Below are 23,539 nucleotides of genomic sequence, written 5' to 3'. Positions count from 1 at the left end.
GGCATATGGTTTGTTTATGGTTGTTTTTGTTTTGCTTTGATTTTCACCTGAAGCAAGATCTTACTTTTCAGTGTAGCTTGGCTTGCAATTTATTACATTGGCCAGACTGTTTTTAATTCATGATCCTTTCACCCCAACAGCCCAAATACTTGGGATATAGGCAAGTCCCACTGTAACAGGGCCCCAGGCCTTAGCACAACTGAATCCATGATGGAAGTGCCACTCAGGTCATAAAACTCAGCCTGGAGACATTATCATCTGCCAAAAAGAAAAAAAAAAAAGACTTAATCCATCCAAGTCCATAGTTCTGGGAAAATCTCTTAAATGTACTAACCTTGCTTTTTAGGTTCTGTGGTTCCTCTTCTGGCTTTCTGCTCTTGTTAACTGAAGTATGTCAATCCAGAATGTGGTTTTTGTGTTAAAAAGTTCACCCTGAGAAAGGGTCAGGGTTACACTGGGATCCTGAACATCCATTGAATTAGCTGGCGAGCAAATAAAACTTATTTGAAAGTTTTAAAGCCATTTGAGGCTTTAAAAAATAATGCCTTTTGAACTAGATTGATGAAGAGTAATTACTCTTAAGATTTGGTTTCAAATTTTTTTTTCAGAGTGAAAATGTATTTTGAGCAATCAGCCTTTTAAACTTTAAACTTTAAACTTCTTATACATATACATGCATATATTTGTATAGTTCAATGTTTATATATATTCATGTACTAATATTTTATGCACATAAATATTTTAATTTTAATTCAATGTTTTCAATAAAATAGACATTTTAAGTTGGACTGTTATAAATTAAACACATTTATATGACTATGAAATATAGACCATATTTGATAATTACATGGAACAAGAGTTACTTTTCTATTTACTTTAAGTTGTTTTAGAGTAAAGTGATTTTTTAAAACACAAATGCAGGGATAAAATTCCTAGTCACGCTCAATTACAACGAATACATTTTTTCTTGTTAACAATAAATGTGCTTTATAGTTTGTTTCATTAATTTTCTTATTGCACTATTATTAATGTTTGTTATTAAAATATATGCCTAAACTTCAAATACATGTGTATTTGAATATATATATATATATATAATTGAACTATTATTAATGTTCCTTATTAAACTATCTGCCTAAAATGTAATTGCACTGAATAAATTCATGATTTACTGAAATTTGGATAATGTTCTATTTACAACATATGGAAATCCATAGAATGCTTGCACACTGGGCCAAGAATCATTCTTTGACTATAGCAAACACATGTCTATGAAATCAAATCTCTCAAGACAAAAGAGAACTGACTGACATAAACATGTGGATTTGCAATTCTTTAAAATGCAATTAATAAAATGTAATTTTCCCTAAAATGTGTCCCAGTAAAATAATTAAAATTGACTTAAGTGTGAATGGATGTTACTGCCTTCTACACAAAATGAAATCCACCAGATAATGTGTGGCACACTGTGATGCCATTGCAAGCTCATGTGCTCATGACAGGTCTTCAGGAAACCATCTGATAAAATCCCTCACACCTACCTGAAATTGAGAGTGTCCCTAGGACCTTGGCCATTGCTTTGGTTTTGTAAGAATCTGTAAGAAATACATAAAATGCAATTAATGTGAGCATCAAATCATATAGGAGTTGATCTGAGTACACCATTATAATCATCTTATCTCTCTCCGAGATATTTCATTTATAGGAAGGATGTCATACTGTCTTTCCTTTCTCAGTGGAAAGCCTTAGCAGTATTCCACTCAAACTGGCTGAGGTCTATTCACATTGTAGACAGAAATCTATTTTTCTTAAAGATTGTCTATCTGAATGTTAATTTCATTTAAGAAATACACTTTAAAATACCCAGAAGACAATCTGGCCCCATATCTGGTCATTGTGGCTATGTCAAACATACCAAATTAATCATTACACTAATTAATCATTGAAGTCCTTAAAAAGGGGGAATGAGGCATCTGAACAATGGTGTTCTGTTAATAGAAGACAGAATTAATTGTACATTTGCAGGGAGCTGGATTCTGCAAACAAATTGGATGGAACTTTAAAGAGGGTCTGGAACGTGGTACAGGAAAATAGCATTTTCTAAAACTTTCACTGAAACTGGGCTCTTTAAGCAAAGGATGCAGCTGACTCTTCTGACTCTTGAAAAATGAAAATTCATGAAAAGACTCAAGACACTCATTTCATAATTGTTTGTACCTGGTGATCGAAAACTAACAAATAAATCCTTGAAGTCTCAGTCTCTAGAGACAGGAGACCTAGCACATAGCCTAGTGGTACATAAGATACTCTTTAGTTGACTGGATTATATCATGTGCCCATTTTTGAGCCACTTATGCCCTTGAAGGCTTTGGCAGCTGTTCAGATCAGTGGGGTACATGATATATTCCAAATTGTGAACATGCCACCATGCAGCAGTGGAGGTCAGCCGACTATGTTCAGGAGTCATTTTTTTTTTCTTCCAGATAGTGGGTCTTAGGAAATAAACACAGATTCTCCCTAGAGATAGGCAATGATGGACAAATTCATTTATGCCCTCAGTAGAACCCACTTTGATTTGATGTTGGTTTGTGCCTATCTTTCCTGGACAGGTTCCAGAGATGTGGATTATTAGTATCTTTTGACCATCTTTACATTTAGAGGAGACCTAGATATGGCTGTAGAGAGGGTCAAAGCAATGTATATTTGCATGAACTTAGTCAAAGAGCAAGCCCATAGACATCTGTGGAAGTCAGTATTTGCTGAGGTTGTGTGAATGAGAACAAATTTTATATCAGACCTGGATAAGGTAGACCATGGGGAGTAAAGAAGAGGCATGCATGGTGCTTTTAGGTGATGAGGTTCTGCACTGACCTTTTGTGATTGAGTTCCTCAAGCTCTGTAGACAGTTCCATCCCTTGGCTTATAAGACTGCCTCACACAGCTCCTTTCTGCTTCATATTTGACACCAGTCTGCAAAAACAAAGGCATGTCTGAACTTTGCAGTTCTTAGTGGAGCTAAGAAATAATAAAACATCTAGGCAAAAATCATGGGCCATGGAATGAGAGAGAAAAAGTAAAAACAAACAAACAAGTCCAAACAAAAGTGCTTAAACTGAATAAACTATTTTACAGTAAGAACCAGATGCAATGCTTTTCCCCCCTTTTATACATTTTGATCTACTTGTTTCCAGCTGCTGGGTTACAAATAGCATCATTTTACAGGTACCAACATATTAAAACGTTCAGATGTAACCTTGGAGCTGTTTTTATATTTGCGTTGGCAGAACTGACAAGCCCATAAGCAAAAGTATTCCGACAGAACAACCATTTACCACTATGCACAAACGCTCAGGGCAAATACAGCTATTTACATGTTGAGGTACTGTAACTTGTAAAGGAAAGGGATTGCAGATACACGAATTGTCCAAATGATTTAGGGGCTTGGGGTATATTTTGTTCATTCAATTAAAGAAATATTGAAAAAGAAGTGACAGAATTTTACTTGTATTGAAAAATCTGTTTGGTTGACAAAATATTCTTAATTTGCCTCTTTTATCCTTAGTTTATTTTCTGGCTTTCCCCCTGAATGTCGTTATAAAAGTCTTGTGTCCAAGGAAACTAGTCAATCTTGGGCAAACCAGGATCAATTGTTACCCTGCATGGGTTAGTCCTTGGCCTTGGTCCACTATTTTACAGTAACATCTGTGGCTAAAATAGAAATATAGGCCTAGAGGCAAAGGATATTCACAAAGAATGCAGATGAACTGAATTGGAAAGTGGGAAATGCGAAGCCCTGTTGGATCAAGGAATGTGAACTAAAGCAAATCTCATTCCCTGATCAAGGCTATGTTTCAGCAACAAATGACAGGATGTAATTATCTATTCAGTAAGCAGTGACGGTAGAAGGGGCATCAGTCATCTGTAAACTTACAATGAATTTTGGAAAAACTGGTTCTTTAAAATACATCACCACTTCAAACAGGCACATGAGGTTTGAGGTGGTATGATACTGCTCTCAAAGTCTAGGGCCAAACAGGTTTGCTTTTCCTTAACTAGGGAATTATTTTTAGTCTGCATGATTTAGAAAGCAACGCCAATTTTGTATTCAGCCCCTTAGTTATAGCTGCAGATATAGATAACAAGATTTTTTAGCAGAAGCATCTTTGAATAAAACAACGAATGTGTTTTATGGTTCATCAACCATGCTAATGCACACACACATTTCGCTACACAATTTGGAGAACAGATTATAGCTCAATGCACATGTTCAGCAGGGCTTATTGATTCAAGTTATTTTAAAATAACCTGATCAGGAAGTAAGAACAAGTTTTGATTATCGTATCTAGCAGCACTACAAATTCATTACTTTGCCTGCTGCATCTTTATACTCTGGGGTGTGCTTCAACATTTCTGTAGGTATTTTCTCTATTGCAATCGTCGTTTGCTTTTTTTTTTAGATGCATAATGTTCCATACCAACCAAGATTGACTTAAGTCAATGTCATGCAAATTTCCTTTAAACTGATTTCTCCTTATTATAATAATTACACATCAAACTTAAAACCATTGATTATATATACTTGGTTATTAATTTTAATTTGCTGTTATTTCATTTAAGCCTCACTACTAATTAAGTTATAAACAAATATAACATTCAAAATTTGAAGATATCTAATAAACTAATAAATGTAACCTCAAACCCACAACTCATATATTATCTAAAGCTTCTTTTACAAGGAGGCTGCTGAGTAACTCTGACCACCTCCCTTGCTTTCACTCAGTACATTTCAGTAACAGGCAACTTTTTAAATTATATTGTGGTCCAGCAGCAGGTAAGAAATAGAGATGCCTACCTGCATCTCTACAAAGTAATCTACAAAGTAAAAAATGTAGTTGGAGGAATCTGGACTGATGGCATAATTACTCAAATATGTAGAAGCAGAAAATTAAATTATATTCTATCCACTTCCATGCAGAACTCCATTACTCCATTACTTCTGTCCATTTTGGTAGAAAATTTTAAGCCTTCTACTAACTGTCATGGCAGGACATGGTAGTAGGCAGGCAAACATTGTGCTGGAGAAGGAGCTGAGGGTCCTATGTCTTCATCTATGGGCAACAGGAAGTGAACTGAGACATTGTGTGTGAATTGAGCATATATGAGAACTCAAAACCTATCCCTAGACTGGCACAATTCCTCTAATGGCCATACTTACCCCCACAAAGCCACATCCCCAATAGTGCTACTCCCCATGAACTTACAGGGTCAATTACATTCAAGCACCACATTACTTCTGTCTTAGGGTTTCTATTGCTGTTAAGAGACACCATGACCAAGGCAAGTCTTACAAAGGCAAACATTTACTTGCTCAGTTTGCTCCTTGCATTATAAATCTCCATTAGAGTTAACACTAATAACCATACAACAAGGCCTGTAGTAGGCTGTTTGGAGATGTCCTCTGCTAATAGAATTAATCCAAAACTCTTAATTTAGCCTCAGGCAGACTTTTCAGACAAGGACACCAAAAAGCACATTCTTCACCAAAATATCACAAGAATGATCTCTAGGCAAAACATACTAAAATTATTCTCCCCTAAAACCTCTTGAACCAGGTCCCACAGTTCAAATCTTCCTTGTTCCTAGTATGGCCCATTAAGCAGTGTTTAAAGTATTCCACTGCTCTCTTAACCCAATGTACAAAAGTTCAGATTACTCCAAACAAAAACATGGTCTGGCCTATCACAGCAATATCCCAGTTCCTGCTACCAACTTCTGTCCTAAAACTGGATCTGCTAGTATAGTATAATTTGGGGAGAAAAGGAGCACCAAGAAATGGAATAGAAGTAAATCCTATATTCAAGAAGTTAAACAGATTAAGAAATGGACTGAGGGGAGTGATGACATCAGGGCAAGATCCCATCCAGCTAAGTTTCCAATTTGTGAAAAGGAATTAAAGAATATCCTAGAAAAACTTAGAGCCTGGTGAATCACTGAGTTTGAGGCTAGCCTGGTCTACAGAGCAAGTTCCAGAACAGTCAAGCTTAGGCAGTGAAGGTATCCATACAAAGCAGAAATCTAGTGAAGAGTTAATTAAAAGATCTTTGAGTTCAAGAAAATCAAAAAGCAGAAAGGTGGTGAAGATATAATTTAATGAGAGTGTCATGTTCCAGCCCCATTAAGCAGCAAAACTTGGCAGCTTTGGCTGTGTGGTTCTGGCTTTAAGGATAGAGGAAAGGAGTTATGGAATCTTCCTCTGCAACTAAAGAAAGCTGCAGAGGCCAGGCATGTGTCAAGAGTGTCCCTGAATGAAGGCCTGGAGAAGCCATAGCATGAAGCTGTGAAGATGAAGCCTTGATTTTGACTTGGAGAAGTCAAGATGCTGGAGATGCCAGAGTCATGGAACACCTGCCAAGGAAAGCTGCTAATAAAAGGTGGACCCAGCCCAAGAGAGAGAAATGTGTTGCAGTCAACAAAGCTGAGAGGAGTTGGAGATGTGAAGTGTTTTGACATCAGACATGGAGATGGAGAGTTTGGAGTTTGCCCAGCATATTTTTGCTTTTGCTTTGGTTTAGTATTTTCTCACTATGCTCACTCCCCTATGCTTTGGAACAGTAATGTGTATCTCATGCCATTACATGTTGGAAGTATGTGATCTGTCTTTTTTTTTATAAGAGATTACAATAAATCTCAAAAGAGACTTTGAATATTGGATTTTAAAATATTATTGAGACTGTGATAGACTATGGGGATTTTGGAAGTTGGGCTAAATGCATTTTTGCATTATGTTACAAGCTTATGGGGGAACCAGGGAATGGAATGTGGCAGTTTGAATGTAATTGGTTTTCATAAGCTCATGGGAATGGCACTATTAGGAGGTGTAGTTTTGTTGGAGTAGGTATGGCCTTGTTAGCAGAAGGGTGTCACTATGGAGGTGAGTTTTGAGGTCTCATATATTTTCAAGCCATACCCAATGTCTCAGTTCACTTCCTGTTGCCTGTGGATCAAGAGGCACTTGAGTTGGCGTTTGGAAACCCATTCTCAATGCTGGGTTGCCTGACCTAGACTTGATACAGGGACAGGAGCTTGGTCCTGCCTCAACTTGATGTACCATGCTTTGTTGACGCCCTTGGGAGGCCCTGCCCCCTTCTGAAAGGAGACAAAGGAGGAGTGGATAAGAGGTAGAATGGAGGTTGGGGGAGGGTACAGGAGGAGAGGGGGAAAGGAAAACTGTGGTCAGGATGTAAAATAAATGCACCATGTCTGCCTGCACACTCTACTGTGTCCTGCCATGATGATAATGTACTAAACCTCTAAACTGTAAGCCAGATAATTAAATGTTTTTCTGTAATTTGAGTGGCTGTGGTCATGGTGTCTCTTCACAGCAAAGAAACCCTAGTTAAGACATTCTTTCTCCATCATTTCTCCACCTCTTGAGGGTAAGTCCCAGTCCTTAGAGTTGAACAATAGGATAACAACAGCTAACTGGATTAACAATAACAGAGCACCAACCTACTATAACTTTTCTGTTTTCCATTTCTCTATCTGTTTATTTAGTAGGTAAACATTCTTTTAAAAGTTTTTATTAGGATTTTGATGACTTTTTACAATGTACTTTATCGTAATCTTCTCTTTCCTCTAACTTTTCCAAGATCTACCCTCCATATATCAACCATTCATATCTTCCTTTCCTCTTCTTAAAATATAACCCTAATTTGTTTTGTCTATTTACTCTTGGTTGTGGGACCATCCACTGGAGCACAGTCTACTTTACTATCAGTGGCCAAACTTTAAAGAACATTGTTCTTCCAATAGAAGCAACTGACTATCAACAACTCTCAAGTTAAGGTTAGGGGCTCATGTGATTTCTTTCTGATGTCAGGAAGTCAAAAGTATTTAGGGAATAGCAATAAAGCTTACTACATAGCCTTGACAAATTTCCAACCTTGAATACAACTTGTTGTAGGGCTTTCAGTCTCTAGACCTGTTAGACGATGAAATCTGTTTTTTAAATCCATCTGTAGTACACAAATATCACAGTCCTAAAAAGTTAATGTTGTACAAATCTTTCATGATAATGATAAAAAGATCAAATCTTATTATTCTATCAGTTCTCTCAAACTGGTCTGTAAAGTTCATCCAAGGCAGTAGTGCATTAAGTTCTTTGTTTCCTTTTATTTTTTAGAAATTAATTCATTTCTTTTTTTCGAGACAGGGTTTCTCTGTGTAGCTTTGGAGCCTGTTCTGGAACTCACTCTGTAGCCCAGGCTAGCCTCGAACTCACGGAGATTCACCTGCCTCTTCCTCCCGAGTGCTGGGATTAAAGGCGTGCGCCGCCGCCGCCGCCGCCGCCGCCGCCGCCGCCGCCACCACCACCACCACCCAGCAAATCCATTTCTTTACACATGGAAGTCCAAAGAGCTACATCTAATGTCAAATTTTTAAAATTCACATAAAGGGGACAGAAAAAGGGGTGAAATCAGGTATACAGGAAGGAACAATTAACACTAAGGGCCATTTGGGACCTGATGGAAACTTATTACTGTATTGAAGTTTCTTAAAATAGATACATATATGAAAGAAATAGAACTGGAGTCACCATATAACAGGGAAGGCAATACTCCAGTAGACATCTTTTGTCAAAACAGAAATATACAGTACCAGGAATGGATTACATCTAGTTGATTCATTGGTCAAAGGGACTCCATGGAACCAATGAACATCTTAGGCTATTACTAAGAAGGCTATTGTTTGTTCTTCACAAGTGATAGAAAGGTCCTATTGCTGAAAACAGCACTTACATAGCTCATTGAACGTGGAAAAGTCAACTAGAGCTTTCACCCCGACTAACTAGTGTTCAAGGAACTAGAAGATAATCACCAATCCAGCTACAAACCTTGAAATCTACGATGACCATAAAATGCTGGAAAATAGTGGCACAAATATTGTGGGAGAAACTAGCCTCTCTCTCTGATTGGATTTAAGGTTCACTCTATTAGATGGAAGCCATGTCCAACACTGCCCATGTAGCCAAGGACCTGAGACTAGATAGGCCATGGGCATTGTCTTAGGGTATATACTGTTAAGAGACACCATGACTATGGCAACTCTTATAAAGGAAAACATTTAATTGAGGTGGCAGCTTACATTTCAGAGATTAAGTCCATTATCATCATGGTGGGACATGGCAGTGTGCAGGCAGACATGGTGCTGGAGAAGGAGCTGAGAATGGAAAAGGAGCTACATCTTGATTCCACAGACAACAGGAAGTGGATTCTGACTCTGGGTGGTATCTTGAGCATAGAAAACTTCAAATCCTACCCCCCACAGTGACATACTTCCTCCAAAAAGGCCATACCCACTCCACTAAAGCCATACCTCCTAATAGTGCCACTCCTTATAAGCTTATTGGGGCCAATTACATTCAAACTACCACAGGTATAAAGAAAAAAATACTAGTGTTTTGCTAATGGAGCACAAAAATTGTTACTCTTAAAGACACTCACTACTCAGAAGGGGAATTGAATATGGGCTCCCACACCTAACCAAGAAGGTATCTCCAACAGATACTTGCATTCAAAGGAAAAAAATGTATTCTTTAATGGAGTCTCACTAGGTATATTATCTACACTTAACTGTAGACAACATGCTCAGCATTAGATGGCCAACACAAAATTAACTCAATGATTTTGGGGTGAATTTTTACCTCTTATTGTTTTGTTTGGGCTTTTTTTTTTTTTGTCTCACTGGTTTTTTACTTGTATATCATGGTTTCCAATTTTGTGATTTTATAGGTTGTGTGTGTGTGTGTGTTTCTTGTGATTTTTCTTGTTTAATTTTTATTTTTTACATTCTTTTATTTGTTTATTTGTTTCTTTTGCTTTATAGAGAGAAGGAAGGACTGGAGTTGGATGAGTAGAGAGGTGGGGGATGATTTGGGAGACGTTTGGGGAGGGGAAACCTTCATGAAAATATATTGTATAAAAATGTATTTTTGGTAAAAATGTGTAAATATATAAATGGAATAATCCAAATAAATTTTAAAAGAAAAATGGTTAAGATATATTCTAAAATATATGAAAAGGGGAAAGTTAAATTTATTTCAAAATTGTAAAACTCATTAAAATATGAACAGACATTTGAGTTTCAACTGCAAGAAGTGCACATGAAAATATATGTCATTGCACATCACAAAAATAAAATTAGGGATAACTTTATACATATAAGCACAGATAAAGCTAATTACTTATTGGTGCCATATTCTGTCAATGGTATCAATAGCAGGACATCTAAAAACTGCTGGCAAGAATAGAAAATTGCACCATCACTTGGTAAACTACTTAAAGTATAACCACATGACACACTTATTTCATCCCTACTACACAGAAATGAAAGCATACTTTCTTGAATAATTATGTTCAGATATTTATTTGTTCCTTTATGATAGGCTCAAATTTAAAATGATCCCAATGTCTACCGACCAGTTATTGAAAGGAATTATGTAGTATATCAATACATGCATGTACCTCTGCATCAAAGTAGATAGATTTCTGTTACATGTAGCATTTGTGAACCTCAAAACAATTATGCTGGACAAAGGAAGTATTGTAGGAATAAAAGCTTAGAAATAGAAAATACTAAAAAATGTAAATTAATGTACATGAGAGAAATCTGGTCACTGATTGTCTGAGAAAAGGGAGGGGACAAAGGAATCTGGAGGGAGAGAATGAAAATAGGAATGTAAATGCTTTGGGTATAGAAATAGACACATCCGCTATTGTGAGTGAGCTGATGGTTTCTTTGGCATATAGCATGTCAAGTTGCACAGTTTAATTATTTTGGTTTATTTTACATTGGTTATATCTAAATAAATGCTTTATAATATGTTATTTACAAAGTCTGTAAGAAGTTAAGATAAATAATGCTGAGGATGTTGAAAAAAGGTAGAGAAACACTATTTTTTAACACAGTACAAATGAGCGTGGAGAGATGGTTCAGTTGTTGAAATCACTTTCTGCTCTTCCATACCCACCACATACATGGATGGTTCACAACCATCTGTAGTTCCAATTCCAGGTGATCCAACATCTTCTTCTGGACCCTGCATGTCCTACACACACATTGTGTACTTATACACATGCAGATAAAGCACTCATATGCATAAAATAAAAATAAAGAAATCCAAATATGTTCCTATTTTTTTTCACATAACTACCCTATTGTAGATATGGAAAAGGTTCCTTTTAGAGTATCTTCAGGAAAAGGAGTTTGCTGTGTTAATGGGACAGAAGTCAAAAACAGAATAGGCAAGCAAAAGATATTTAATTAGATTGGAAAAAAGAGTCAATTAGGTTTTAAAAGAAATTTATAAATATAAGAAATCAATGCCACAGTTGATATTTTAAAAGAACTGATAAAATGAAACAATAATCAATATTGAAAAATTGGAAAGATCACATTTTATAATTAGATGTGTATTTAAATGTTATATTCAGTGCTGAAGGATGTCTTTCTACATGCTGTGAATATGTTGTTCCCATTGGTTAATAAATAACCATAGTCCAAAGCATCTTAGAGGCAGGCAGGAAATTCAAGGAGAGAGACAGGAAAGAGAAAGGTGGAGTCTGGAGAGACGCCGGCCTGCCACCCAAAGAATGTGTGGCAAAACATAGATTAATAGAAATGGGTTAATTTAAGATATAAGAGCTAGCTAGGAAGAGGCCTGCCCGAGGTCATGCAGTCTGTAAATAATCTTAAGCCTCTGAGTGATTATTTTATAAGTTCTCTTAACCTTTTGGCACAAAAACACATGATCTAGAAATTTTCTCTCTGTCTTCAATATTTTCTCCAATGTATTTTCAAATTATTGACATGACCAGATTTTGTTTGAATCACCAGTTTTCAAATACAATTTTCAACATTTTAATTTCTGTTAAATATTTTCATGTAAAATACTTTGAAAGAATCATGTCTTCAAAATGAGATTGCATTATAAATATTTTGATTTTGCTCTTTTTTTTATTATTAAGAAATCTTCTATTTATTTTACACACCAACCACAGACTTCCCCCTCCCTCCTTCTGTCCCTCAGCCTTCCCCTCCAAACCACCCCTCATTCCCACCTCCTCCAAGGCAAGGCTTCCCATAGGGAGTCCACAGAGTCTGGTACATTCAATTTAGGCAGGTCCAAGCCCCTCCCCTTGCACCAAAGCTATGTAAGGTATCCCACCATAGGCACTGGGCTCCAAAAATCCTGCTCATGCACCAGCTGTGGATCCTGATCTTACTGCCAGTGGGCCCCTTAAGCAGGTCAAGCTAAACAAGTATCTTGCCTAAGCAGAGGGCCTAGTCCAGTCCCATGGAGGCTCCACAGCTATTGGTCCACAGTTCATGAGATTCCACTAGTTTGGTTTAGTTGTCTCTGTAGGTTTTCCCACCATGATCTTGATGCCCCTTGCTCATAGAATCCCTCTTCTCTCTCTTTGACTTGACTGAAGCTCAGCCTGGTGCTTGGCTGTGGATCTCTGCAACTGCTTCCAACAGTTACTGGATGAAGGTTCTATAATTACAGTTGGGTATTCACCAATCTGATTACAGTAGTAGACCAGTTCAGGCACCTTCTCCACTACTACTAGTAGTCTAAGCTGGGGTGATCCTTGTGGATTCCTGGGAAATTCCCTAGCACCCTTTTTCTCCCTATTCCCATGATGCCTCTCTCTATCTTAGTATCTCTTTCCTTGCTCTCCCACTCTCTCCCTATTCCAGGTTGTCCATCCCATTCCCTTATGTTCTCCACCCTCATCCCCTACTCTCCATTGCCCCTGCTCAGCTCCAATTTGCTCATGGAGATCACTTCTATTTCCCCTTCCTAGGGCGATCCATGTGTCCCTCTTAAAGTTCTCCTTGCTAGTTAGCTTCAATTATTTTGATTTTATTCTTTCTTTAAAAAAAATGTTTAAATGCCTTCATAGTCTTTATATAGTAAGCAAATAATTTTAAACAATTACACTGCAGTAAAACACCTTAATAATATTATAGAGACCATAAAATATTTAGCCTCCTAAATTAATTAGTAACATTTGATGAAAAGATAGACATAGCAGTAAAATGAATGTCATCCTAAGATAAAAAAAATCATACTTCCTTTCCTCAGTAATTATTCATAAAATGAGTCATGGATTTTTTTCTAAAATTAATTCTTTCTATACTCATGTATTGAATTTAAATATTATTCTTTACATGCACAAACAGTATACTATTATAGAGGGTGCTCATATTATTTTTGGCTACATATGCTTAATATATCTTTCTTTTAAGAAATATATTATAAGCATTGCTTAAATTATATGGTTTTGGTTACTATTCAGTCACATTGGTGATGTGATGTGAAGAAAGCATATTTCAATAAAAACATCAATATGGCAAATTCTATTCATTGGTGCCACATTCTTTATCAGATAGTCAACACAGTAGTAACAGTATAGTTAAATGATGTCACACTAAAGTGTAACCCTTTTACTTGACTAGTACAAACATGGTTCAACTTGTGTCATGTGTGATACTAATTATAATGCACTCAAAGATATGGTGAATCTTTTTGGAATCATTAATTAAAGCTGAGAATGACAAATAACCCTTATCAGCAGGTGGCATTTATTTTGAACTATAAATTTTAGTCCTTTCTTTTTTTTAATTAGTCTCTTAAAGCACAATTTAGCTTTGTTTTAAGGAAAAATGAACTTGTCTGAACCCACATTTACCTTGTCTCTGAAGGGAATAATGGTAGCTAGAATCTTATATCATGCTGTTAAGCAAATGGAAACATTCATTCTGCATGATTATAGGGAGTGAGACTCTTCTCAGCATTGTGTGAATGAATGCAGAGTACATTATTTAATAATAAGTTCAGCAATAGTTATTGTCTGGATATTACTGAAAAGAAGCATCCATGTGAAAGAACATGCAGATTCAAACACATCTCCACCAATAGTCTGAAAAACCCTTTATATTAAGTGGAGGTCTAAAGTGAGAAATATTTATCTCTGGTGTCCATGACCAATGGGCTGGACCAGAGCTATAGTCGTAATAACATCACACATCACCCAGTACTTATACAGCTGTGAACTGGTGATGTATTCTAGAAGAAATTTAACAGATACATTAAAGATTTTATATTGTTTTCATTGCTGTTTATTTCAATGTATTCCTCGCCTACCAGGAGTGGTACCTAGTTATATTGGAGAGAAAAGTTTTTCTTTCAAGCAATGTTTTACTTAGTCTTGCAAAACACCACAAACATAAAACCCAAATAACTAAACGGAAGTGTGAGATATTTCTTCTCCATTCTTTATTGAAAAATGAAATAAAGCCGCAGGCAGATAATCAACATGGAATCGCCAGTGAATTTAAATTTGCTGAAATTTAAATTTATTGGGTTACTTAAATCTTCCAGCTTATGTTTAGGCATACATAAAACAGCAATTTGTAATGCTTACTGAGGTTTGCATTTTACATTCTTTCATCAAAATCAATGCATGAAACTAAAAGTTGAATATAGTTATAAAAATCCTTCACCTTTTATGTGATAACGTCTGATTTCTCAAATTGCAAGTCTCTAAGGAGATCTTCCAATAATGTGTAAAGGGGCTAAACAAAGAAAGAGACTGAAGCACAGTGTTCCCTATATTCTCACCTAGCTCTATGATCACCTCACTGTCTTGGTACCTTCTTCTCAGGTAACTATTTAAGTCCCATACAGAGATGTTTTAAGCAAAGGCATGTTTGTTGAAAACATCTATCATTTTATCCTAGAAAATTTATGAAGACTTAAATATAAGTTCTCATCCTGGGAATGATTTTAAGCATAAGGAAGGAAATGTCCTTATCAGATAGTAAGTAATAGAATAAAATAAAATGGACCTACAATCCATATTTCACAACTGGGTCCTAAAATTAACCTGACAGACTTTTTGTTCTCTGCTACTAATTCTCTTTTAATATGAGTTAATATAATTTGGTTTTAGTGTTGTTCGTTGCTGTACTTCTCACTGTGGAATTCCTACACACACATCTGTCTTTAGACATATGTGTGCAGTCAAGTTCTGTAAGTGTACAGATTCTATGTAGACAATACCAAGCAGTAGTTATTCTGCTGTCCGATCTCGCCTTTATAATTTGCTGTGATGACTAGTAAAGGGCTGGCCCTCAATTCTTAATTTTACATATTATTCTATTTGATAATTAGATAAATAAACTTAGAAATCTAAGAGTTAAATAAGTGGATTTTCCCCAAACTGAAATTTTGCACACACACACACACACACACACACACACACACACACACACACACACACACGTGTATGTATGGGAGAAAGTCTCACTAGTAGCTCTGACTGGCCTGGAACTCATAGAGATCTACCAGGACTGCCTCTGCATAAAGAATGCTCATATTCAAGAAACACACCAGCATGCATGGCCTGAAATGCTTTCTGAACAAACTCAGGTATGACATCAACGCACGAGAATGATTACTTCATCCTTGTCTGATTTTGCTAAAACAACTATCTAGACTTCATAAAAAGATTGGTAAAGTAGTCTCAGTTTTTACCCTTTCTGAAACAGTTTGTACATCCTAAGAAGTTTGTGTGTTATAGGGAGTATGTGCTCATTTATGAATTATGAAGTGAACTTTAAAATTATATAAAATCACCGACATGATATTTTAAAGCATGGAAATACATTATTTGTTATAGATCTGTCACTTGAGTTAGGTTGGAAGACATGTTTTTCTTGGAACTGATTATTTTATTAATTAATTTTATAAATTTATTTAAGTTATTTTTCTAAATTTATTTTTTAATTAATTAATTAATTAATTATTTCACACAGAGTACTGTATTTACACCATTTCCATATTTCCATACCTTTCGTTCTCTCTCAAAGTCCTCCTGTTATTGGTGAAATTATTAAGGCCACTCCACGGAGTTAAAAGGGAGATTTATTTAGTGGCATAACTTACAAATGAAGGGATAGGTAGGTTGTGGGTTCTGTGAAAGACGCAGTGCAGTCAGCGGTGTTCTCTGGAGAACTCTCCTCCATCTACCTCTAGCGTCCACGGTCCAAGCAGGAAGAGAGGAGGCGCAACCAGATCTCGGGGCTTCAGGGTCCACTCTTGGCCTCGCCTTGTAGGCGAGACAGTTACCGAAGCCTCAATGGGGGTTGGAACTTCCAGATCGAAGCTGGAATGGCTACCCACTACATCCTGTGCTCCCCCATTCCTCCCTATTCCTTCACAAATTCAGAAACCCCCAACCCTTGTAATGTTAATCTGACTGATGTGACCAAAAAATAAAAAAAATAAAAAAAAAGTAGACCCTTTCTCCAAAGTGGAAGTCAGGGACTGATACCTGGGGTTGGCCTGTGACCTCCACACAAGTTCCATTACACCCCCCCCCCTCTCTCTCTCTCTCTCTCTCTCTCTCACACACACACACACACACACACACACACACACACACACGTATGACAATTTCACAGCATCAAACTTTTAGACTTATTTCTGTGTGTGTAACAAAACTGTTTTTTTGAGTTTTCATTCAGCTGGGACCACAAAAATGATTCTTCCCATAAATGTCAAGCAAAGCCAGTTCTCATCTAAGAATGTAATTTCCAGAACATATTCCTATTGTTTCCTCTCAAAAATTATGTGGAACAGAGCCCCTTCAACCCTTCATTTATTTGATAATCAAGAGAATAAAACATTATTTATGAATGTTTTCCTGAATGTGTGGCTTTGCAGTAAGGCTAATTCTTTATAACTAAATAAATTCTTTTTTATTCCTTTATTATTTAGATAAAATGGTGATGTTTATAAAATTCATACTGCTTTCCCTTCACTGCTTTTGCTCAGTAGAGATTGAAAAGTCTTATGTCTATTTGCAATTACATATTTTTTCATGTACCATGTACTAAATAATATAATTTAACCACAAAAGATCCACAAAATTAACAAGATGAGAGGGTTGCTACCCAACATATTATCAATAAACTTTTGAAAAGTACAAGCCCATATTGCTGAGATTTGTAAATGCCCTAAAGTTCACATAACAATTTTTTAGCAATTCTGAACCAGATATATATTATATTATCTTCACATATTTTTCCATAATTATTTGGAGCCCTTAGGATTCTGATATAGAATTTAAATCATTTTTTCCCAACCTTGTAAAATAAAAATATCTTAATATGTTCCCTTTCAGAGTCCCAGTTTACTTCATTGAACATGTAATAGATTTGAGGCTAGTTTGCATTATGGATTGTTTCTATTTCAAATCAACAAAATAAAGCTAGGAGTGGATGATTGGCGTGGTAAACTATACACATGTGTTCTTTTCAGGAACCATGTAACATGTGCTTAATCTACTTGTTGTAAGATATCTTCCCTTGTCTTATAGGCTTATTCCTCAAAACATTTGAAGAAATACATAGTAAAGTGTGGGAAACATTGCTTTCCTGATAGTTAAACTCTTGAGTTTCTATATTCAGAGTAATTTAAAATCATATATAGGACATATTATTCAGTAATTGTCTTTAAAAAACACTCTGAAAATCCATTATTAATAATCATTTCTTGAGAATGAGCTCTTTGTGAATTCAAGAAAATATGCTGTCACTTGCTCTTCAATTCCAAACTATTTTTCCCCTCTGGAGAACAAACACTTTCTGCATGTGAGAAGACAAGAGAAAGCAACTGAGTGTTCAGTCTCACTGTTTAAGGCATCTGTCATTATTTTCATAGTGACCTCATCCTACACCCTCAGCTCTTGCTTTTTTACTTTATTTCACTGATTTTTGCCTTGGTTTTCTTTTTTGAGTCAGTATTCCCAGTGTCTCTGACTGATCATGAACTCGCTGTGTATCTGGATATAACCTTGAATTCCCTATCCTCCTGCCTGTACTTCCCAAATTCTAGGATTACAAGTACATGCCACCAGGTCCAGCCTCAACCCTCTTTAGTACAGGACTGGATTTTCATAATGATCCCTCCCTTCATCTTTAAATGAGGGTAGAACTTATTACTGATTCTCATATACCCAGTGGTTTTTGTTGTTTGGCATTTTATTTTTTTATATTTTTTTCATTTTTCTTTATTAAGAAATTTTCTACTCACTCCACATACTATCTACATATCCCCCTTCTCCTTCCTCCCACCCCCCAGCCTGTGGTGTGACACCGTGCACAGCCTTGGTGTAGTGCGCAGGGCTAGGACCTTCCTAGGCTCAGTGTGCTGGGCTCTGCTGACTCCCCAGTATTTTGGCAATCCTGGAGGATTAAGTAAAAAGAAACAAGAAACTTAGAAGCAGGTACTATATGCCAGGGCAAAATCCAGATGGTATACGCATATCAAATTAAATTTAGCTTCTTGTGGGACAAAGCATGTTAATAAATAGCTTTCTTACATTTAATGAATGGAGACATCTTATAATATGAAGTAGGTGTCTTTACAGCCACGTATGTCAATAGATAGTGTGGAGGAGCAGTAAGCTCTGAATAACACTGTTCTAGTAGTCCATTGTAGAATGTGTTATAAGACATCAAACCAACCAATCAAAAAGAGGAAACAACAGCATCACTTTATGAACATGACTTCCAATGAATCAGAAAGGTTTATATATATATAAAAAGAAAATCGGTGGGGTATGATTTGGCTCCATAACTGTATATATGTCTTTAGGGGTTCAAGTAATGAGTATCAGCCATCGAGGCATGATCTCATAAAAAAAAAAAAAATTCAGGAGGGTGGGTCACACACTGCTGTTTTACCAAAGTAATGAGCTTCCACCATTTCTGTTGAGACAACTCGCATTGGCCAAAGGAATTCACAGATAAACCAGAAGAGGCAAGAAAACATTCTCCTCCAGAAATGGACACTGAGGTTATTACAAGTAGCAGTTCATAAATTAACTGGAATCATGAAAGGATTGGATAACTATAGAAAAATAAGAATAAAAATACCACAGAGATATATAAAGTCTGATAATTCAGAGAGATTAATTTTAATGTGTATTTGCTACTAATTACTTATTTGAACATCAATAGTGGATAAATTAAAATGGCTTTGACATTTTTGTTAGATTTATTTATTTTGTGTGTGTGTGTGTGTGTGTGTGTGTGTATGTGTGTGTGTGTGTGTTTGGCCATATGAATGTTGTAATCTGTATGTGGAAGTCGGAGAACAGCTTGCAGGAGTTCGTTTTCTCCTACCTCATGGAGCTCAGGGATTGAACTCAAGTCGTTAAGCTTGGTGGCTATACCCTTTTCTGGTGAGCCAGCTCACAAGTCCCAAAGACAAGTTATCGTTTTGTGTTTATAGGCTTGATTTAAATTACAATGTCCAGATAAGAGCTCCTTAGATGGAGATACTCATTTTAAACAAATGTGTACTGGATGCTTACTAAGCTGCAGCTATTGTGAGCCATAGGTCCTCTTTTTTTTTTTTTTTTTTTTTTTTTTGGTTTTTCGAGACAGGGTTTCTCTGTGTAGCTTTGCGCCTTTCCTGGAACTCACTTGGTAGCCCAGGCTGGCCTCGAACTCACAGAGATCCGCCTGCCTCTGCCTCCCAAATGCTAGGATTAAAGGCATGTGCCACCACCGCCCGGCTACCATAGGTCCTCTTTAGAGAGTCTGCCAACAATCTTATATTAGTTAAATTTTTTTCATCCTCTATAGTATATTTACATAGTATTTCCTGTAAGGTATTGCTTTGGGAATATATGTATCTTGTTTCTACTTACAATTTTGTCATGAGTCACTTGTGTCACTTCTAAGGAATCTTTTGAAATGGATTCTCGTTGGTACCGTGACACTGAAGCTAGAATTGGTTATATATGCCAAAATATTGTTCTCTTCTCTTATCACAGACACTTGAAACCTTTCATGAAAATAGAAAAATAAAATTGACTGAATTATGACAATACAGAACCAGCGATTGCCCTATGGCCCTAGGGGTGTTGGGATTGAAATATATACTTTAAGTACATTAAACTGTATTTTTTTCTATAGTTCTCCACAGTGTCACCTGAATTTGTGTTTAAAAAGACAAGAAAAAGCTATCAAACTTATTCATTTTTAATTGATTAGTACTAAGCAACAGACAGATGTGGAAGCTCACGGTTGTAATCTCAGTACTTGGGCAAGTCAAGGAGGGAAGACTGAGAGTTCAAAGTCAGATTGAGCTCCTAATGAAATATGTAGTCTCAGAACATCAAAGCCTGAGGTTGGGGACATGATCAATCAATAGTGTGCTCGCTGTGCACACATCAGGATGTGAGTTTAATCTCAAGTACCACATAAAAGCCAGTGTGCCAAGTGCCCAGAAGCTCAGCACTGGGGCAATGTAGACAGGCAGAGCCCTGGAGCTGATTGCCCATCCAATAGAGCCAAAATTGTTGAGCTCCAGGTTCAATGATAGACCCTGTGGCAACAATAACATAAAAACAATTGAGAAAGATGACCAATATTGCCTGTGGCTTCCATATGCACATGCACATGCACATGCGCGCGTGCGAGCGCGCATACACACACACACACACACACACACACACACACACACACATCCATTCACATACAAACAAACAAACAAAAAGGAGTTTGAATTCCTACAATGTTAACGCACAAGAACACAATCACAGATGAGTGCTTTTACTCACATTATCAGTCTCTGTGTTCAAATGCTTTTCTTTTTTTCTTAAGAAATTTTTTTATTCATTTTACATACCAATCACAGATCCCCAACTCTTCCCTCTTCCCACCCTACCCCCAGCTTTTCCTGCCAACCCATCTCCCATTCCCTCATCTGAAAAGGTAAGGCCTCCCATGGGGAGTCAGCAAAGCCTGGTACATTCAGTTGAGGCAGGTCCAAGCCCCTCCCCCTGGATCATGCAAAGTGAAGAGGGTGCCTGAGCTGGTAGTCAGATTGATGAATAACCTAACTGACATCATAGAGCCTTCATCCAGTAACTGATGAAAGCAGATGCAGAGATCCACAACCAAGCACCAGGCTGAGCTCCAGGAGTCCAGTGGAAGAGAGGGAAGAGGGATTCTATGGGCAAGGAGCATCAAGATCATGATGGGGAAAATGTACAGAGACAATCAAATCAAGCTAGTGGGAACTCATGAACTTAGACCCACAGTTGTGGAGCCTCCATGGGACTGGACTAGGCCCTCTGCATAAGTGAGACAGTTGTATAGCTTAATTTGCTTAATTCCCCCCCCCCCCCCGAGAGTGGGATCAGGATCCATCCTTGGTGCATAATCTGGCTTTTTGTAGCCCATTACCTTGAGAATGCTTTTCTACTCAAAGAGTCAATACACTATTTACAAGTTTGAAATTATAGCTTCTCCTGGACCTTAGTACTGGCCCAACTCTATCAGCTAATATCAAATTATTTTATACAAAGATGCTTTGATTGCAAATTCTGTTTTGATTATCAGGTAAATCCCTTACTCCTTTATAGAATACAAATGATCACACATTTAAGCTTGCAAAATTATTTTGTGTTCTTACAAAGAAGATCTTGTGTTCTAGGAGAAAGGGCACTTCTGTGAATTGGAAAGCATTACCACTGCTCCTGCTCATATTGCCCACACGCTGGTTGGCTTTAGCATCAAACTCCCCACCATGTCAAATTACTCACATGTGAAATGAGTTTCTCTGCCTCACCATCAGTCTAGGCTTACCAAGAATGATATGAGAATAGAGGAGTCTTTAATCTCTCTATTGCTGCTTTAGGAAATGCATTTTCGAATGAATAAATCATAGTTACTCAATAGTTACAATGCTTTGTTAATAGCCTCAAAATAATACTTTGGCTTTAATGATGTCAAGAGGAGCAATCAAATTCAATCACAGCACTCTGAGTGGAAACCGGCAATGGCCACGAACTTAAGCACTGTGTGATGTGTTCTCTGTAGGCATAAGACTGCTCACCAGCAGGCTGTTCCCACTGTGAAACAGAATAAAACACAAACAGCTGCTCCTCTGCAGTGAAATGAAGATATCCATATTAAGCAAGCACAATTGAGCAGATGATAATTATTCTCAAAGGATCAAAACAACACCTTTCTTCACTGGAAATCTTTATACAGATGGTACAATGCTCTGTAGCATATCATAGGAAATGGGGCTTTGTGGTGAAATTCACAGACTTAACATGACACATTAAGGGTGTGTGCTCTTTGAAAACACAATGAAACAAGCCAACAACTTCCCTTCCCTCCTTTTAAGTAAGAGAGACATTTTGCTTAAATAAATAATTCTTTTGACATTTTTTCACTATCACATTCAAATCAATAATCTATATTTTATTGTCAGCATTTCATCAACTCAAATATAATTGACTAAAGAGTTTCTTCAGAGGGTAACTCTGTAAAATAAATCACAAAATGTAGAAAAAAAACCAAAGTCTTTTAGGCAAATTAACATTGAGTAAATGCTTATTCTGTACTGGGCATTCTAGAAATTGTTTTATTTTTTTATTGTTCCATAATTCCTCATATCAACTTCAAGATCCCAGCATTATCATTTATGTGGCGTGATGGTTAGTGTCAAGGGTGTTAAATGGCAACTTGACAGAGAAGGGCCTCAGGAGTACATGTGGGGTGATCTTGTGTTAAATTAGGCGGGAAGCGCTACAGACATGGCTCAGGGGTTAAGGGCATGCCCCATTCTTGCAGAGAACTGGAGTTAGGTCCCTAACACTTAAAGCTACAGACAGCTCACAATTGCTTGTACACCCAGCTCCATGGCATCAGACACCCTCTTCTGAACTCCTCTCTCTCCTGGAAACCATATTCATGTACACAGATCCCCACAAAGACATACAAATATACATATAATTTAAAAGAAAATAAATACAAAATGTTAATTGGGGAGGGAAGAAGCCCCCCCACCCCCAACACACACACACACTGAGTTGGCACCAGGCTGAAATCCTGAACTGTATAAATGGGGAAAGGGAAGCGAGCAGCGTTCATCCATCTCAGCTTCATAACTGTAGACAGGTTGTGACCAGCCGCTTCAAGCTCCCGCTGCTGCCTCGACTTCATCAGCATAACGGATTGGACCTTGAACTGTGACTTAAAATAAACCCTGTCTCCCCTAAGCTGCTTTTGTCAAGATATTTTATTACAAAAGTGGGAAAGAAGCTAAGACACAGGCAACACAATGACTTGAGATAAATGAAATGGGCGAGCACATCTAGAGCCTGAAACTGTAGCTGCAGAGGGAACCCATACTCCTCTGCTCTCCAGGCATACAACATGGTCTTTCGTTGGGGAAACAACACGTAAATCAACCGAATTGTATCACGCGACATGTTAAGCGGTGATGAGAATTGGAGTTTCTGCAGCAATAGGTCATCCTCCAAGGAATATGAATTTACATGGGTAGCATGAAAAAACAATTGACATTTACCAAGTTGAAAAGAGATAGAATGAAAGCAGAGATTTAAGGGATGCATCTGGCAAGCCTGGGTCCTGAAGT

The 23,539-nt window shown here is 37.1% G+C and overlaps 1 long non-coding RNA gene across 1 annotated transcript; it reads right to left on the bottom strand.

Moving 5' to 3' along the window:
• Positions 1-348: 348 nt before the first annotated feature.
• LOC143269112 (uncharacterized) lies at positions 349-12,498 on the bottom strand. The gene is made up of 4 exons (XR_013045472.1): positions 12,227-12,498; positions 2,872-2,970; positions 1,542-1,595; positions 349-482 (listed from the first exon to the last, which is right to left on the bottom strand). It is a non-coding gene; the product is annotated as an uncharacterized LOC143269112 (long non-coding RNA).
• Positions 12,499-23,539: the final 11,041 nt, after the last annotated feature.

The sequence above is a fragment of the Peromyscus maniculatus genome, chromosome 17 (assembly GCF_049852395.1).
Source record: "Peromyscus maniculatus bairdii isolate BWxNUB_F1_BW_parent chromosome 17, HU_Pman_BW_mat_3.1, whole genome shotgun sequence".
Lineage (NCBI taxonomy): Eukaryota > Metazoa > Chordata > Mammalia > Rodentia > Cricetidae > Peromyscus > Peromyscus maniculatus.
Note: the sequence above shows the minus strand (reverse complement) of the source record. Positions and strands in the feature narration are given on the sequence as shown.